The 20159-nt window shown below is 42.7% G+C and overlaps 1 protein-coding gene across 4 annotated transcripts in view; it reads right to left on the reverse strand.

Annotated features, from left to right (window-relative positions):
- Positions 1-14169, reverse strand: part of MST1R (macrophage stimulating 1 receptor) — a 53717-nt gene extending 39548 nt beyond the window's left edge. The window contains exon 1 of one of the 4 annotated variants that reach the window (XM_056525210.1): positions 14071-14169. The gene's annotated coding sequence lies outside the window, so the exon portion shown is untranslated. Of the gene's footprint in view, positions 1-1564; positions 1626-2499; positions 2531-11828; positions 11930-14070 lie in introns of those variants that run through there. The other 3 variants (XM_056525209.1, XM_056525207.1, XM_056525208.1) reach the window with 3 other exon arrangements.
- Positions 14170-20159: the final 5990 nt, after the last annotated feature.

The following is a 20159-nucleotide window of genomic DNA, read 5'->3' on the forward strand; positions in this document are numbered from 1 at the left end:
TGAATCAGACACCAAGTTACGGATAATGGTAGCCTTACTGAGGGTAGACAGATGGTAAAGTCTATACAGTTCAGCCAGGGCCCACGGAGGTGACCAGTGACGCAGAGACCTTAAGGGCTTGCTGGGACTTGTAGTAGGACTGGACAATTTAATGTAGGCCACGCTGACTTGACAGTTGCTGACAGGGACTGACTTGACAGACAAAGCTATGACTGTAGCTTACTTGCAATTGACTGTGGCTGCAGACTTGACTTGAGGCCTCAATGACTCTGGACACACACACACATACACTAGGACTCGACTTGACTGGACCTCAGCTTAGCAGGAAAAAAAAAAAAAAGCGAGCTAGCTCCTCCCAGGGCTTATATGGGGGAGACTAGCAGGGAACCCATAGGTCACTCCTGGGATCACCTGGTCACTGGTGCCTCCTGGGTAACAATCACATGGTACATTTCTTAACCTCTTAAGGATGCAGGGCGTACCTGAACGCCCTGGCCCCGGTAAATAATGTGGGGTCACGCCATGACCCCAAGTCATACCGGGTCGGTCCCGGCAGCTAATGATAGCCGGGACCCTGGGCTAATAGCGTGCGGCACTGATCGTCCAAAACAGCGTATTTTTGGTCACTTTTTATGTAATGAAAAAATGAATAAAAAGCTATTAAAAAGTCCGATCAATACAAAAATGGTCCTGATAAAAACTTCAGATAACGTCTCAGAAAATGAGCCCTCATACTGGCCCGTATGTGGAAAAATCAAAAAGTTATAGGGGTCAGAAGATGAGAATTTTTTACTTATAAATTTTCCTGCATGTAGTTATGATTGTTTTCAGAAGTACGACAAAATCAAACCTATATAAGTAGGGTATAATTTTAACCGTATGGACCTACAGAATAAAGAGAAGGTTTAATTTTTACCAAAAAATGCACTGCATAGAAAACAGAATCCCCCAAAAGTTACAAAAGGGCATTTTTTTCTTCAATTTTGTTGCACAGTTAATTTTTTTTCCCGTTTCGTACCGTTTTTGGTAAAATGACTAATGTCACTGCAAAGTAGAATTGGTGGCGCAAAAAATAAGCCATATGAAATTTTATGTGCAAAACTGAAAGCGTAATGATTTTTAGAAGGCGATGAGGAAAAAATTAAAATGCAAAAACGGAAAAACCCTTAAGGGGTTAAAGCAACAACACATATATTATAATACATAACAAAACATATATACAGGGGGGTAACAAGTACAAGGGGCTCAGGGGACACTGAAGGGAGGTTGCCTGACAAGGCAGCAAGGCTACGGGGTAACACCTCCCATACTGGGCCACCACAAATGGCATTGTCCAACCAGTCACGTTCAGAGCTAGGGCTGAAAATAATCTTATTGGTTCAATTACAACATTATTGTACATGATAAATTGTGCAAACACAATCTCAGTAACATATCCTGTTTTCATTGATGAAATAAGTATTCATCCTTGTGGTTACAAAAAGTTTCCCAATCCTGGACAAAAATAACCACATGCCTTCAGTAACCTTTAACTGACCAGAAAAAAACATAATCCACCACCCACTGTTTCATAAATACAGGATGCAACCCAAATAGCAGCTCTGGGAGATTATGGGGGAGATTTATCAAAACCTGTTCTGAGGAAAAGTTGCTGAGTTGCCCATAGCAACCAATCAGATCCCTTCTTTGATTTTTGAAAAGGCCTCTGAAAAATGAAAGAAGTGAGCTGATTGGTTGCTATGGGCAACTCAGCAACTTTTCCTCAGAACAGGTTTTGATAAATCTCCCCCAATATATGTCCACATTACCTACTCTTACTATATAGCTGTTTATATCTGTTGCTGGGAAAGTTGTGTGAAATGAAGCTGGGAATCACGTGGAGTGGGAAAAAAGCATGTTTTTTTTTTAATGATTATTATTAGGGATGTCCCGATACCATTTTTTTTTTTTTTTTTTAAAGACAGAGTACGAGTACCGATACTTTAATTCTAGTACTCGCCGATACAAAGTACGAGTACTTCTATTTTAAAGGGAATCTGACACCAGGGTGACCCGGTTTCTGGTGCTGTTTACCGTATGATATGTGGGTCCTTGTTGTGTACAATGGAGGCGGCTGCTGTAGTATGAGCCAAGATTTCTCTCTTCTCCATTGGACAGAACAGGGAATTTGCATTGGCGGAGAGAACGATGACCACATGGTGAGCAGCGGTAGAAACCGGGTCACCTGACCTATCTACATATAAATTCAAGTTAGTGCAGGTGACTCTGCTGTAAGATTGCCTTTAATAGTAGGTAGTATCCCCTTGCAGACATTAGCAGCAGTCCCCTTGTAGACAGCAGCCCCCCTGTAGACATAAGTAGCAGCCCCCCTGTAGACCACAGCCCCCCTTTAGACAGTGGGCCCCCATTTAAACAGCAGCAGGGCCCCCCCTGTTTAGACAGCAGCAGAGGCCCCCCGGTAGACATTAGTAGAAGCTCTCCTCCTTGCAGGCAGCTCACCTCCTCTGTTGGGTGCTGCCGCTCCACTGCCTCGTTCTCCCGTCCACATCATGTCGTCCTATGGAGGATCATGTGACATATACGTCACTCTGCTTCCTCCGTAGCGTTACGCTGGGCACAGAGGAGGCGTCACATGCTCCTCCATAGGACGACATGATGCAGCCCGGAGGACGGGAAAACGGGACAGTGGAGCGGCAACAGGTATCGGGGACATTAAACGAGTCCCCGATACTATGCAAATGGCTAGTATCGGACCCGATACCAGTATCGGTATCAGGACATCCCTTATTATTATTACAAATCGCAGCTGTTTTGAGATGCATTTATTGGCAGCAGGTGAAAGATTGTGTTTTTGTTTCACTTGTATATACAATGTTTTAATAAACACATATCAAAACTGCAGCAATTTACAGAGAAAACCTATGAAATGTGTTTTTTTACCGAGCTCCAAAACCATAACTAAAATTAAAAAAGAAATGTACCGCATGAGCCCAGTCTGCGTATTGCTGTTATTATGGCAAGAAGCTCCTCGTCCTACAGTAAAACATGCCCAGCTGGGAACATGGCCATTATTTGGGTAGTTTGTTTGCTGTTCGGGGAGGTGGCTGCCATTATCTCTGCATGTATAAAAAATAAATCTATTTCAACATCTCCGACTGCTGCACCCCAGGGAGCCTGGCACTGCGCGCGCACACACACGCACACGCACACGCACACGCACACGCACACGCACGCACACACACACACACACACACACACACACACCACAAATTACTATACCATGTACACAGATGAGCCGAGCAACCAACGCAACAGACAAAGTACAAGTCAAAGCAACAAACTCCTCTCCCATACTAATATAAGCTCATCCCTCCGTGTTGTTAGATGTCTCATTGGTTTCATTATGAAGCTCTCATTATGTATTTAAATCCCTGCACGTTTTTCCCCTAAGGCTAAGTTTCCATTTGTTTTTGTTTTTTTTTTGGGGGGGGGGCGGGGGAACGACGCCAAAAAAAAAAAAAAAAAAAAAGCCAATTCTGCTGCATGGCGTTTTTTCGGTCAAAAAACTCTGTGGCCAGATGTTAGCTATAAATCAATGAGAAATCGCAAAATTCTTTTTCCACTTTGTACTTTTCAGTTGCCTTTTTTTTTTTTTTTTTTTTTTTTTAATCCTTTTGGCGTTTTTCAGCTCCTTGGAGGTTTTGCTAAGTCGCAGCATGTTGAGCCTATGGCGTTTTTTTCCCCCTGAAATCGTGGAGTTTTTTCTCCCATAGAAGTCCAATGGATAGGGGATAAGATGTCTGATCGCGGGGTCCCGCTGCTGGGGACCCCGTGATCTCAACTGCGGCACCCTGCTGTCATCACTGCACAGAGCAAACTCACTCTGTGCGTAATGATGGGTGAAACAGGGGCCGGAGAATCGTGACATCACGGCCCCACCCCTCATGACGTCACTGCTCTGACCCCCTCAATACAAGTCTATGGGAGGGGGCGTGGTGGCCATCAGGCCCCCTGCTATAGACATATTGAGGGGGCGGAGCTGTAATGTCCCAAAGGGCAGAGCCATGACATCACGATGCTCCAGCCCCTGTATCGCCCGATTACACAGGGAGAGTTTGCTCTGTGCAGTGATGACAGCGGGGTGCCGCAGCCGAGATTACAGGGGTCCTCAGTGGCGGGACCCCAGCGATCAGACATTTTATCCCCTATCCGTTGGATAGGGGATAAGATGTCTAGGGGCGGATTACCCCTTTAAATCCCCTCTCATCCCCAAGTTGTCTTGACCACATCAACATGCCTTAATGCACTGAGTTGCAGCCACGTGAGTGGCAAATTAGCTATTTGTGGTAACAAGCAATTGAACCAGTGTAATTATACAGTCATGGACGTAAATCTTGGCACCCCTGAATTTTTTCTAGAAAATGAAGTATTTCTCACAGAAAAAGATTGCAGTAACACATGATTTGCTATACACATGTTTATTCTCTTTGTGTGTATTGGAATTAAACAGAAAGGGAGGAAAAAAAAAGCAAATTGGACATAATGTCACACCAAACTCCAAAAATGGTCTGGACAAAATTATTGGAATCCTTTCAAAATGGTAAAAAAAAATAAGATTGTTTCAAGCATGTGATGCTCCTTTAAAAACTCACCTGGGGCAAGTAACCGGTGTGGAATATAAAAAAAAATAAAAAAAAAATTTAAAAAAAAAATCACACCTGAAAGCAGATTAACCCCTTAAGGACTCAGGGTTTTTCCGTTTTTGCACTTTAGTTTTTTCCTCCTTACCTTTTAAAAATCATAACCCTTTTAATCTTCCACCTAAAAATCCATATTATGGCTTATTTTTTGCGTTGGCAATTCTACTTTGCAGTGACATTAGTCATTTTACCCAAAAATGCACGGCGAAACGGAAAAAAAAATCATTGTGCGACAAAATCGAAAAAAAAACGCCATTTTGTAACTTTTGGGGGCTTCCGTTTCTACGCAGTGCATATTTCGGTAAAAATTACACCTTATCATTATTCTGTAGGTCCATACGGTTAAAATGATACCCTACTTATATAGGTTTGATTTTGTCGCACTTCTGGAAAAAATCATAACTACATGCAGGAAAGTTTATACGTTTAAAAATGTCATCTTCTGACCCCTATAACTTTTTTATTTTTCCACGTACGGGGTGGTATGAGGACTCATTTTTTGCGCCGTGATCTGAAGTTTTTATCGGTATGATTTTTGTTTTGATCTGACTTTTTGATCACTTTTTATTCATTTTTTAATGTTATATAAAGTGACCAAAATACGCTTTTTTGGACTTTGGAATTTTTTTGCGCGTTCGCCATTGACCGTACGGCTTAATTAATTATATATTTTTATAGTTCGGACATTTACGCACGCGGCGATACCACATGTTTATTTTATTTATTTTTTTTACACAGTTTTTTTTTATGGGAAAAGGGGGGTGATTCAAACTTGTATTAGGGAAGGGGTTAAATGACCTTTATTAACACTTTTTTTTTACTTTTTTTTTTGCAGTGTTATAGGTCCCATAGGGACCTATAACACTGCACACACTGATCTCTCATCCTGATCACTGGCGTGTATTAACACGCCTGTGATCAGCATTATCGGCGCTTGACTGCTCTTGCCTGGATCTCAGGCACGGAGCAGTCATTCGTCGATCGGACACCGAGGAGGCAGGTAAGGGCCCTCCCGATGTCCGATCAGCTGTTCGGGACGCCGCGATTTCACCGCGGCGGTCCCGAACAGCCCGACTGAGCAGCCGGGATACTTTCAGTTTCACTTTAGAAGCGGCGGTCAGCTTTGACCGCCGCTTCTAAAGGGTTAATACCGCACATCGCCGCAATCGGCGATGTGTGGTATTAGCCGCGGGTCCCGGCCGTTGATTAGCGCCGGGACCGACGCGATATGATGTGGGATCGCGGCGCGATCCCGCTTCATATCGCGGGAGCCGGCGCAGGACGTAAATATACGTCCTGCGTCGTTAAGGGGTTAAGGACCGGGGGGTTTTCCGTTTTTGCATTTTCGTTTTTTGCTCCTTGCCTTTAAAAAATCATAACTCTTTCAATTTTGCACCTAAAAATCCATATGATGGCTTATTTTTTGCGACTCCAATTCTACTTTGTAATGACGTCAGTCATTTTGCCCAAACATCTATGGTGAAACGGAAAAAAAAATCATTGTGCGACAAAATTGGAAAAAAAAACGCTGTTTTGTAAATTTTGGGGGCTTCCGTTTCTACGTAGTACATTTTTCGGTAAAAATGACACCTGATATGTATTCTGTAGGTCCATACGATTAAAATGATACCCTACTTATATAGGTTTGATTTTGTCGCACTTCTGGAAAAAATCATAACTACATGCAGGAAAATTTATACGTTTAAAATTGTCATCTTCTGACCCCTATAACTTTTTTATTTTTCCGTGTATGGGGCGGTATGATGGCTCATTTTTTGCGCCGTGATCTGAAGTTTTTAACGGTACAATTTTTGCATTGATAGGACTTATTGATTTTAAATGATATAAAAAGTGACCAAAAATTCACTATTTTGGACTTTGGAATTTTTTTGGCGCGCACGCCATTGACCGAGCGGATTAATTAATGATATATTTTTATAATTCGGACATTTCCGCACGCGGTGATACCATATATGTTTATTTTTATTTACACTGTGTTTTTTTTTTTATTGGAAAAGGGGGGTGATTCAAACTTTTAATAGGGGAGAAGTTAAATGATCTTTATTCACTTTTTTTTTTGCAGTGTTATAGGTCCCATAGGGACCTATAACACTGCACACACTGATCTTCATCATTGATCACTGGTTTCTCATAAGAAACCAGTGATCAACGATTCTGCCGCATGACTGCTCATGCCTGGATCTCAGGCACTGAGCAGTCATTCGGCGATCGGACAGCGAGGAGGCAGGAAGGGGCCCTCCCGCTGTCCTGTCAGCTGTTCGGGATGCCGCGATTAGCTATACCGAACAGCCCGACTGAGCTAGCTGGGAACTTTCACTTTCACTTTTAGCCACGATCGGCGCTGCGCGCTATTAGAGGCGGGTCCCGGCTTCACTATGACGCCGGGCCCGCCGTGATATGACGTGGGGTTACTGTGTAACCCCGCGTTATATCAGAAGAGCAGGACCAAGGACGTACCGGTACGTCCTTGGTCCTTAAGGGGTTAAGAGGAGAGAAGTTCACGTCTCACAATAAGCATTGTGTGTGTGTGTGCCACACTAAGCATGGATGACAGAAAAAGGAGAAGAGAACTGTCATTATCAAGACGTTTGCAACCTATGGCACTGTTGCTAATCTCCCTGGGCGTGGACGAAAGAGAAAAATTGATGAAAGGTGTCAACGCAGGTGTGGTGAACCACTGGGTGAATGGTGGGACACGGGTGTGGCGGTGTAGGTTGGTGGGATCAGATGGTGGCTGGATGGTATTAACTAGTGTTCGTGACGCCAGTGTGGTTTTTGGGTTTCGGAACACCACACGCCCGGATTCTCGGCTAACCCATTTGCTAGAAGTGAATTTAAAGTACAAGACCAGTTATGGTCAAACTGAGGCTTTACTGAGTAGAAGACAGGTGTAATTATCTTCACAGCTAAGGCCAGAATTCCCAGAGAGGTGGCCAGAACCCAGAGGACCAATATACTTGTAGTTAACTTGACTTTAAATTAGGCTTGACTTGACTATGTGCAGGTCTTGACTAGTTTCAGTGACAGCAGACATAGACTTGAGACTTACTGGAGAGACTGTAGCTTTTGTGGCCTTCCAGATGCTGATCACTTGCACTAAGATCTCTGGTGGTTGCTGTCTCAGTAAAGGCTTAGATGGAAGAGAGTGAACTGTAATGGCCTCCCCTTTATGTAGTGGGGGGGGGGCTGGACTAAAGCCCATTGGTCAAGTTGCTGGGAGAACATGTGGCAACAAATCATGTGACTGCATAACATGTGACAGACTTACAGGTCCTTTAGACCTCCCACAGGTCCTCTATACTACCTATACATAGGCATCCTGTCTAGGCATTAAAGTGATATACACACCTTTATAAAACCAACAGGGGGAGACCTTGCAGGGGAGCCCCCAGGTCACTAAGGGACTCAACCTGACAGGGCCCAAGGGTAGTAAAGGACCATGTTACATAGAACATCTCACAGGATAGTCTGGATGGTGGATAGGCAGCGCCAAGCAAGTCCCAAAAGATATTCAAGCGGTCTTGCAGGCTCAGGGAGCATCATTGTCAGCGTGAACTATCTGTTGACATATAAATGAAATGAAACGAAATGGCAGGAGACCCAGGAGTACCCCACTGCTGACAAAGACATAAAAAAGCAAGACTACATTTTAGCCAAAATCCTTCTGGGAAAGAATCTTGTGGACAGATTAAACCAAGAGAGAGCGTTTTGGTAAAGCACAACATTCTACTATTTACTGAAAATGGAATGAGGCCTACAAAAGGATAGAACACAGTACCTACAGTGAAATATGTTGGAGGTTCAATGATGTTTTGGGGGTGTCTTGCTGCCACTGGCACTGGGTGCCTTGAATGTATGCAAGGCATCATGAAATCTGAGGATTACCAATGGATTTTGGGTCGCACTGTACAGCCCAGTGTCAGAAAGCTGGGTTTGCGTCCAAGATCTTGGGTCTTCCAGCAGGTCAATGACCCCAAACATTCGTCAATAAGCACACAGAAATGGATGGCAACAAAGTGCTGGAGAGTTCTGAAGGGGCCAGCAATGAGTCCAGATCTAAATCCCATTGAACACCTGTGGAGAGATCTTAAAATTGCTGTTGGGAAAAGGCGCCCTTCCAATAAGAGAGACCTGGAGCAGTGTGAAAAGGAAGAGTGGTCTAACATTCCGGCTGAGAGGTGTAAGAAGCTTATTGATGGTTATAAGAAACGACTGATTTCAGTAATTTTTTGCAAAGGGTGTGCAACCAAATATTAAAGTTAAGGATGCCAATAATTTTGTCCAGCTAATTTTTGGAGTTTGGTGTGACATTTGTCTAATTTGCTTTTTTTCCTCCTTCTTTGGTTTAATTCCAATACACACAAAGGGAATAAACATGTGTATAGCAAAACATGTGTTACTGCAATCCTTTTCTGTGAGAAATACTGACTGTATATAATTATGAGGGGGGGGGGGGTGCCTTTCTATAATTCGTCTCAGGCAGCATTGGGGTTATATTCCAGCTCTTGGGGTAATGAGTTCTGCATCTTTATGTCCTATGTAGTAATTACACTATTTATATACTCCGCCCTGCCCCTCCCCACTGGGTGTGATGGATAAATTAATTATTCTTATTCATTTCTGCACCAAATAATACCATGGCGGCATTCAGTGTTCATGTGGCTTCTATATGGTGTGGCTGTTAATGGAACAGCATCAGAATGTCATATATATCAGCCACTTAGTGCATTGCTATGGTTTAATGATAACTACAGAGGCCTTTAGGTTCCCCCCACAGCCTGTAGGGGCCATGCAGCTGTCTGGGACTTTATAACCTGGAGGCTGCACACCCCAGGTCACCTGCAACTCTGCAATATAGCTGCAGTTTCAGTTTATATAACATGCTCTGTATACCCCACACCTCTGTATGCACACACACCGGCTGCGTTGTCTCATCACTCACAGCTTTCTATCACCTGCAGCTATTGCCCTTCCTGCATTCCAGGCCTCTGAGCACAATAACCTGTAGATTCCAATGCCCTCAGGGTGGGGCTGTGTAAAAAAACAGAAAGGAAAATGTACAACCCCTGGGATTAACACTTTAAAGGTTGCATATTACAAAAAGGTCCAACAAAGAGAGCAATAGATTGCAGCAGTGATATAGTTAAGAGTGCACAAAAAAAAAAGTAGCTTGGATCCAGGGCGCAATACTATACAGTCTCAACACTGTATGTCTTATAAAGCTTTTATTTAATGTAAATTATTGTCATCATCATAGCGCATTTCTAGGCCAAATGTAGCCTATTCTTCACATGTCATTTAGTAGTGTTTGATTCTATTAGGATGCACACTATCCCTTTATAAAAAGGTAGTTAAGTTCTCCTATTACATGACATAGGATTAAAGAGTACATTTCTTTTCTTCCACACAGTTAAATTTTTACTGCGGTTACAAAACTACATATAAAAAAAGACATGCAATTTAATACATACTAAGATTATTAACAAAACACAATTTCCCTGAGGGCGCTCTTACATGTTCAGTTTTTGTGATGCAGTTTTAAGCAAAAAGCAAGGTGTGGATGATACTACAATTTTTTTCCCATTTTGAATCCATTCCACCCTGGAAGTGAATTATCCTATGCAAATTTTAACAATTTTTATATTTTTTTTTTGGCTTTAAACTGCACTGTTTTAGAGCACCCTAATTTTAGGGGATTTGTGTTTAGTGCATTATTTCTCCATTTAGGTGTAGCTGTCAGCAACCTTCCATAAACAAGATGCATATGTATACTGTAAAGAAGGGAGCAGTAGACCGAACTGATTATAATAGCCCGAACAGAGTTACCTAGTGACTGCATTCTGGAGGTATTCGCCATTTAAACTAGACTGGAGTCCACTTAAAATAGTGGAGTCTGCTGCTACAGTTTACAGTATAAGTCAGCATCATGATTGTGGCAGGATCCAGGGAACATTAAAGGGGTACTCCGGTCAAATTTTATTTATTTTTTTAAATGAACGTGTGTCAGAAAGTTAAACAGGTTTGTAAATTATTTCTATTAATAAATCTTAATCCTTATGGTACATTTTAGCAGCTGTATGCTACAAAGGGAATGCTTTACTTTTTGAATTTCTTTTTTGTCTTGTCCACAGTGCTTTCTGCTGACACCTCTATCCGTGTCAGGAACTGTCCAGAGCAGCATAGGTTTGCTATGGGGGATTTTCTCCTGCTCTGGACAGTTCCTGATACGAGCATCAGGTGTCAGCAGAGAACACTGTGGACATCACAAATAGAAATTCAAAAAATAAAAATTTTCCTCTGTAGCAATCAGCTGCTAAAAAGTACTGAAAGGATTAAGATTTTTTAATAGAAGTAATTAACAAATCTGTTTTACTTTCTGGCATCAGTTCATAAAAAAAAAAATAAAAAAAAAAAGTTTTCCACCGGAGTACTCCTCCAACGTAGTGTAAATATAGTGTAAGCCCGATATGGAGAACCTGGAAGGGGCAGGTGGGGAAATATTCAAACCCAAAGGAAGCTGGAGTTCAGCTCTGTTTGGGGACCTTGGGGAAAATCCCGAGTCCTGGTGGCCCAGTAGATAGCCTCAGTGGAATTTTGTGGCCCTGCAGGTCTGTATAGAGATAAAACCTATTGAAAAGCATTTAGGCAACAAATTACCTTGTAGGTCAGAGACCTTTAGAAGAGAAATGTAATTGACAGTTAGGCTATGTTCAAATGTCAAAATGTCCGCACGGATATTCTGCAGACTTCAAGCACCAGCATGTGGCACTAGGACTGTTTTGAAATGCGCCGTCTTATGGACAGGAATGCATTCCATGCAGAGTCCGCATAAAGAATGGGCATATTCATTCTTTCTGTGGACATCGGAATTAGAATTTCTGCACCAGATGTTTACAGCACGGAAATTCTGCTAAGTGCACAGCACAGCAGATGCCCATTGAAAGAAATGGGACTCCGCTGCTGCGGAATCTCTTCAGAATTTCCGTGCGAAATTCGCATTGAAATTCTGGTGTGTGAACATAGCCTCAAAGTGTCAGGTAGGTGCTGACCTAGCAGTGAATGTGTGAAGAGTACAGGGTCCTGAAAGGTACCCCTTTCGTAGCTTACCAGGCTTTGACTGGGACCTGGGGGTAGTGGACTTGTAGCTGCGTGGTTGACTTGAGACCTCCTCTGGACTCCAGACACACTCTTAGGACATGACTGCAATGGCCCTCAGCAAAGGCTTAACTGGAAATCAAGAGAGCAAGCTAGCTTCCCCCAGGGTTTGGGAGAGACTAGGAGGGGTCCCATAGGTCACCCTTAGGTCACATGGTCACTGATACCCCACTGGGTTACAATCACATGACAACTTTTATATAACACTTTTTATATACAATACACAGCATAAATATAACTGTACAAGGGGAACAGGTGCAGGGGGCCCAGGGGACACCTCCTGTACCAAGCCACCACAATACAGCCTATCCATTCACTAGAGATCAGTAGTGACATCACTGAGAAAACAGCCTATCCATTCACTAGAGATCAGCAGTGACATCACTGAGAATACAGCCTATCCATTCACTAGAGATCAGCAGTGACATCACTGAGAATACATCCTATCCATTCACTAGAGATCAGCAGTGACATCACTGAGAATACAGCCTATCCATTCACTAGAGATCAGCAGTGACATCACTGAGAATACAGCCTATCCATTCACTAGAGATCAGCAGTGACATCACTGAGAATACAGCCTATCCATTCACTAGAGATCAGCAGTGACATCACTGAGAATACAACCTATCCATTCACTAGAGATCAGCAGTGACATCACTGAGAATACAACCTATCCATTCACTAGAGATCAGCAGTGACATCACTGAGAATACAACCTATCCATTCACTAGAGATCAGCAGTGACATCACTGAGAATACAGCCTTTCCATTCACTAGAGATCAGCAGTGACATCACGGAGAATACAGCCTATCTATTCACTAGAGAACAGTAGTGACATCACTGAGAATAAGGCCTATCCATTCACTAGAGAACAGCAGTGACATCACAGAGAATACATCCTATCCATTCACTAGAGATCAGCTGTGACATCACTGAGAATACAGCCTATCCATTCACTAGAGATCAGCAGTGACATCACTGAGAATACAGCCTTTCCATTCACTAGAGATCAGCAGTGACATCACGGAGAATACAGCCTATCTATTCACTAGAGAACAGTAGTGACATCACTGAGAATAAGGCCTATCCATTCACTAGAGAACAGCAGTGACATCACAGAGAATACATCCTATCCATTCACTAGAGATCAGCTGTGACATCACTGAGAATACAGCCTATCCATTCACTAGAGATCAGCAGTGACATCACTGAGAATACATCCTATCCATTCACTAGAGATCAGCTGTGACATCACTGAGAATACAGCCTATCCATTCACTAGAGAACAGTAGTGACATCACTGAGAATAAAGCCTATCCATTCACTAGAGATCCATGGTGACATCACGGAGAATGAAGCCCATTTATTTACTATGGATCAGCAGTAACAACAATGACAATGCAGCCTATCCATCCACTAGAGAGCAGAATTAACCTGATAAAACCTATCCATTCTGAAGGCTGTCTGGGAATGTTGGGAGTTGTAGTTTTTCAACAGCTGGAAGCAAGTGGTTGGGAAACACTGTTATAGAGAGCAATAATGACTTAACATATTCCCTTACTGCTGAGTGTTCACATTACATTTTTGTTTCTATGTAATGTACTTTTTATTTTTTAATGAAACTAATGTATACATTAATGGATTCTGCTGTATGCCAAGTCTTTTCCATTAACTTACATTATATATAAAAAAATTAAAAAAATAAATAAAAAAAATTAAACACACAACAATAGCGTAGTTGATTTTTGCATCCAGCTGAAAGAAATGTATTTTAACATAAATGGTGAATTGGAGACAAAAGCAAGGCCTGAATATACTCTCACACATCAGTGGAGGTTTCCTTAGCATTGATTCCTGTCAGCAACATTTTCCTCTCAATGGGGGAGATTTATCAAAACCTGTGCAGAGGAAGAGTGGTGCAGTTGCCCATAGCAACCAATCAGATTGCTTCTTTCATTTTCCACAGGCCTCTTTGGTTGCTATGGGCAACTGCACCACTCTTCCTCTGCACAGGTTTTGATAAATCTCCCCCAATGTCACCTGTGAAGTTGACTTATTGTGTACATAGCACCAAAGTTACTGCTGTGCGCTCACCTGATAAAGACGAGAAGAATATAAACCATGAGAACACAGACTATTCTGCTCCTGTTGCTGCCAAATAGTAAACAACCCAAAAATAATAACATATACCTCTTATCATATAGTACACGTTCAAATCCCAAATCTCTGTCAGCAAAGCTTCCAGGAACTAAAAATATGTGAGAAATGAAGAAAGGAAATGTAAAAAGGAAACCAAGCTGATCTGCTGAACCATGTATCTGACCCCATCCTGCGCGATACTGCCTGCTGAGCCATTGTATCTAAGGATCCTTTTAGACTAGCAGTAGTTCAGCTATTGTTCAATTAACTCTTGGGTCAACCACTGTGCGGGCAGGGTCACATGAAGGATTGCTGGATCCTTTGTGTGGCCTTTCACTTACACCAGTGGTGTCCAAACTGCGGCCCTCCAGATGTTTGAAAACTACAACTCCCAGCATGCCCAGACAGGCATTGACTGACCAGGTGATCCCAGGGGTGACCTATGGGCTCCCTGCTAGTCTCCCCCATATATGCCCTGGGTGGAGCTAGCTCACTCTCTTGGAGCTTAGAGCTCTTGTTGCTGAGGTCCAGTGCAGTCAAGTCGAGTCTAGGTGTGTGTCCAGAGTCCTTGGAGGCCTCAAGTCAAGTCTGCAGCCACAGTCAATTGCAAGAAAGCTACAGTCATAGCTTTGTCAGTCAAGTCAGTACCCGTCAGCAACTGTCAAGTCAGCATGGCCTACATTCAATTGTCCAGTCCTGCTACAAGTCCCAGCAAGCCCTTAAAGGGGTACTCCGGTGCTTACACATCTTATCCCCTATCCAAAGGATAGGGGATAAGATTCCTGATTCCGGGAGTCCCGCAACTGGGGACGCCCGCGATCATGCACGCAGCACCCCGTTTGTCAAGCTGCAGGTCATAGGTTAAGCTGGTGCCCTCTGGGTAACATCATGTGATAATATTTCACAGGTCCTTTAGACAACAGATCACAGATCCTTTATACTAACTACACATTAGGACATCGTCTACAATCCCATTATAATAAATGACATTACAGGAACAGCAGGGGGAGACACTGCAGGAGAGCCCCAGGTCACTGAGGGACTCAACATGGCAGGGCCAAAGGGTAGTGCAGGACCATGTCCTGTACTGGGACATTACAGATATTTCAGTCCAATCTACCGGCCTCATGTTATAGAGCTTATTCTGGGCTATGTAGTCAAGGGGGCAATTCTCGTTGGCGAATGATAACTCTGTATGCACACGTGTACACTGACAGATGTCTGTCACTGAGCAGGACCACCCACTTGACTACCTAACCCAGAATGAGCAGATATTTCAAAAAATTTGTACAAGTTGTACTGAATGTTTTCCCATAACACTGTATATCAATCTGCCTAGCTCCTCCTGCTCTGTAACAGGGATGTACACTATCTTTTTACTGGTTACGGACCCAATTCCCCGGGCATGTAGCCTCATCGTAGGGCCACATGAAAGACACCTCCTTATCCCAAACCATCTGCTTGACTGTTGTGTGGGATCAAGAACCGAAAAGGAGATGCTTGCCCTCCTTCCGATTTACGGTCCTTCACTAGAGGGGTGGTCATCCAGCTACGCCAGGCGGACCGGTTTTATGATAGCTGTTGGAATTTTATAGTTATCTTATAATTATGAAATGTTTATTACCCTTAAAGGGGTACTCTGGTGCTTAGACATCTTATCCCCTATCCAAAGCAAGCCTACGGGAGGGGGCGTGACAGCTATCACACCCCCTCCCGTAGGCTTGCATTGAGGGGACTGATTACAAACGGGGTGCCGCGTGCAAGATCACGGGGGTCCCCAGCGATCAGGCATCTTATCCCCTATCCTTTGGATAGGGGATAAGATGTCTAAGCACCGGAGTACCCCTTTAAAGAAGGACTGTGGCCTTATATTATGCAAAGTTAGTGACCCGTGTTTTATTTTTAGTATTAAGTTTGGTTTGGGATCACGGAGGATAGTATTCCCATACATTCATACATACATTTGTTTTTCTTTTGTGTCTTCGTTCAGTAGCCATTCCTCCTGACATTTTCCAGCTGTCACATTAGATATTATTCCTCTATTACAGAATTAAGCAACCAGTGACTGCAGGATTACAACACACTCTGGGCACAGAGCCCTTGCTAGGAGACTACAGGTCTCAGCACAAACCACCCACCCAGTCTTAGAATTTCCAATGGAACTAAAAATATTAGTGCAATCTCTAGTCTCTCGACAATTTCATAGACGTCCAAATACTGTAGGACTACAAGTCCCAACAGACTATTCCGGTACTCTGGGTTTTGTGGGACTACAAGATGTAACGTGTCAGACAGAGACACGCACTGCTGCTGAACATCTGGAGAGCTGTCTCACCTGCTGTACAGTAAGGGAACTCGCCATCGTTTTAATTATGTAATCGCCGAGAAACAGACACTTAGTACACAGGAAATGATGCCGATAGAGTGTAAGTGAAGTAAATAAAGGAGTGCCACAAAATTCCCCAGACACAACCAATCCCATAAATCCAGCCCACGGGAGGGGAACCCCAGTCCGATGTTGTGCCTCCAAAGTCTAGGGCAGCAGTGTCAATAGCAGTGAGTCTCCAGCTGTTGCAAAACCACAACTCCCAGCATGCTGGGAGTTGGGGTTTTGAAACAGCTGGAGGCACACTGGTTGGGAAACACTGCTCTATAACAAAATCACTACTTTCCTACCACCAAAAAAAACATAAAGCACCATGCAAAAAACAACTACACATTCCATAAATGCAAATGCCACAAAAACAAGTAATAAAAACACTACCTATACCAACCACACACCCTCAAAGGAGAGTAAGAACATTACTTTGTGGGCTGGACCCAAAAGAATGCAGAGTCAATGCAAAGTGGAAAATACCTGTTACCCTGAGGGTCTCGTGCTCCAGTGAGGTGTCGGAGCTGCGTGTGTTCCACTGTACTGGCTCCGAATTATTCTTACACAATGAGATTCCTATATTTTCTCACCCTGTTCATTTTCTCTGCATTCTTTTGGATCCCGCTCAGTGAGTGATATCTGCAATCTCTTTTGGGGTGTGGCTGGTACAGGTAGTGTTTTTAAAAGCAGTTTTTTTTTGTAGCATTTGCACTTTAATACACTGAGTGTGTCTATGTCCATTTATACTTGTACCGAATAAAAATGGACAATTTATGGGATGTGCAGTTGTGTTTCTGCATGGGGCTTTGTTGGGAGACAATAGTAGTCCGCATATTGGGAGATATAGGCTAGGTCCAAACCATGTTAATGCTTCTGGCAGACGTTTCCATAGGCATCCCAATAGAAACAGGACGATGACCTATACTGTAATGGAGGCCAAAGGATACCTAGTTACTCAGTTCAGGACTGGACAACACATCAGACCACATTTATGAGTCTGCTTAGGCTATGTTCACGCAGTGGAATGTCCAGCTGCTGGGACAGTTCGGAGATGCGCCAATGCATTTCCATGTGGCGTCCACAGAAAGAATAGATATGTCTAGTCTTTCTGCGGACACCGAAATTCTGTTATGTGAATAGCACAGCAGAATCCCATTGAAATCAACAGGACTCTGCTGTTGCGGAATAACCGCACCGAAATTCCATTGTGTGAGCATAGCCTTAAAAAAAAGCACATTTGTCCCAAACGCACTTACGTTTGGGCTATTTAAATAGATGGCATCCGTTGCCCTCCGTTAGAGTATATGTCTGATGGAAGCTTTAATGCAGTGTGGACCTAGCCTTACGTTTTTTTTTCTATTTCCTGAATTAGACATCTTCTGTTCAATTAAGAAACCACTTTAGGACTCAGGGCGTACCTGTATGCCCTAAGTTTGCTCCCTTTCTATAACGCAGGGCCACGGCGCACTGATCGCGGTGCCGCACGCTATTAGCCCTTTAGACACGGCGTTCAAAGTTGACGCGGCATCTAAAGTGAAACTAAACTACTCCTGGCTAGCTCAGTCGTCTGTTCGGGACCGCCGCGGTGAAATCGCGGTGTTCCGAACAGCTGGAACACACAAGGAGGGCCCCTACCTGCCTCCTGCGTGTCCAATCGCCGAATGACTGCTCCATGCCTGAGATCCAGGCATGATCAGTCAAGCGGTAGAATTATTGATCAATGCTATCCTATGGGATAACAATGATCAATGTAAAAGATCAATGTGTGCAGTGTTCTAGCCCCATAAAAAAAGGTAATAAAGATAATTTAATCCCTTCCCTAATAAAAGTTTGAATCACCCCCCCTTTTCCCATAAAAAAAAAAAAAAAAACGTAAATAAAATTACGTGTGGAAAAAATATATCATTCATTAAACCGCACGGTCAATGGCGTACATGCAAATAAAAATTCCAAAGTCCAAAATAGGGTATTTTGGTCACTTTTTATTTAATGAAAAAATAGCAATCAAAAAGTCAGATCAATACAAAAATGGTACCGCTAAATACTTTAGGTGACGACGCAAAAAATAAATAAAAAGCCCTCAAAGCCCCAGAAAAAAAAAAAAAGTTATAGGGGGTCAGAAGATGACAATTTGAAACATTAATTTTCGTGCATGTAGTTATGATTTTTTCCAGAAGTACGACAAAATCAAACCTATATAAGTAGGGTATCATTTTAATCGTATGGACCTACAGAATAAATAGAAGGTGTCATTTTTACAGAAAAATGTACAGCATAGAAACGGAAGCCCCCAAAATTTACAAAAAAGTTTTTTCTTCAATTGTGTCGCACAATGATTTTTTTCCCGTTTCACCATAGATTTTTGGGTACAATGACTGATGTAATTACAAAGTAGAATTGGTGGCACAAAAGAAATAAGCCATCATATGGGTTTTTAGGTGCAAAATTTAAATCATTATGATTTTTTAAAAGGTAAGGGGGGAAAAAAACGAAAGTGCAAAAATGGAAAAACCCTGAGTTCTTAAGGGGTTAAGAAACATGAAGCTGAGCTTTGGCAAAATGAAAGCGAATGAAGATTTAAAGAGTTGGTGCCAGGAGCAACAACAGTTACAAGCTACTGGGAAAGGGGCCACATGATATAACAAGCAGCCCCCTCCTTTACCAGGATTCCTTTTCCTATGTCAGATTGTTAATATTCTGAGACCACAGGGGCTATTACCAGCTCTACCAGATGTCAGAGCATCTATCTATTGGTGTGGGAGAAGGGAATGCAGCTCTACATAAGCAGACAGATTGCTCTGTAAAAAGCTGTATACAAATGTCACATTGACTGCCACCCAGCTGTCCCAGAAAGATGTATAACTGGCAAAAGAGACGACCCCAGCAGCTAGTACCAGAGATATTTTCCTGAGTGGAAATATATATATATTTATTATTATTATTATTATTATTTTATTTTTTTAAATCAACTGGTGTCAGAAACAGATTTGTAAATTACTTCTATTAAAAAAAAAATCTTAATCCTTCCAGTACTTATTAGCTGCTGAATACTACAGGAGGAAATTATTTTCTTTTTGGAACACCGTGCTCTCTGCTGACATCTCTGTCCATTTTTTGAACTGTCCAGAGCAGCATAGGTTTGCTATGGGGACTTTCTCCTACTCTGGACAGTTCCTAAAATGGACAGAGATGTCAGCAGAGAGCACTGTGCTTGTGATTCAGCAGAGAGCTCTGTGTTCCAAAAAGAAAAGAATTTCCTCTGTAGTATTCAGCAGCTAATAAGTACGGGAAGGATTAAGATTTTTTCATAGCAGTAATTTACAAATCTTTTTGACTTTCTGGCACCAGTTGATTTAAAAAAAAAAATAAAAAAAAATAAAAAGAAGTGTTCCACGGGAGTACCCCTTTAACAAATCCCTAGTATATTAGTGCTAAGCTGTAAACGGAATCTATGAGGCAGCATAGGGGTACTCCGGTGGAAAATATTATTATTACTTTTTCTTTTTAACTACTCCCAATAGCGTTTCCCAACCAGGGTGCATCCAGCTGTTGCAAAATTACAACTCCCAGCATGCCCAGACAGCCGTTGGCTGACCGGGCATGCTGGGAATTGTAGTTTTGCAACAGCTGGAGGCACCCTGGTTGGGAAACGCTGTTGGGAGTAGTTAAAAAAAAGTTTTCCACCGGAGTACCCCTTTAATTCCTCCCAAAGAAGTGATCACAGGTGGAGACATTCTTGGCAGGATGGGACATCTACTCTGTATGT

This window comes from Hyla sarda, chromosome 6 (assembly GCF_029499605.1).
Source record: "Hyla sarda isolate aHylSar1 chromosome 6, aHylSar1.hap1, whole genome shotgun sequence".
Classification (NCBI taxonomy): domain Eukaryota; kingdom Metazoa; phylum Chordata; class Amphibia; order Anura; family Hylidae; genus Hyla; species Hyla sarda.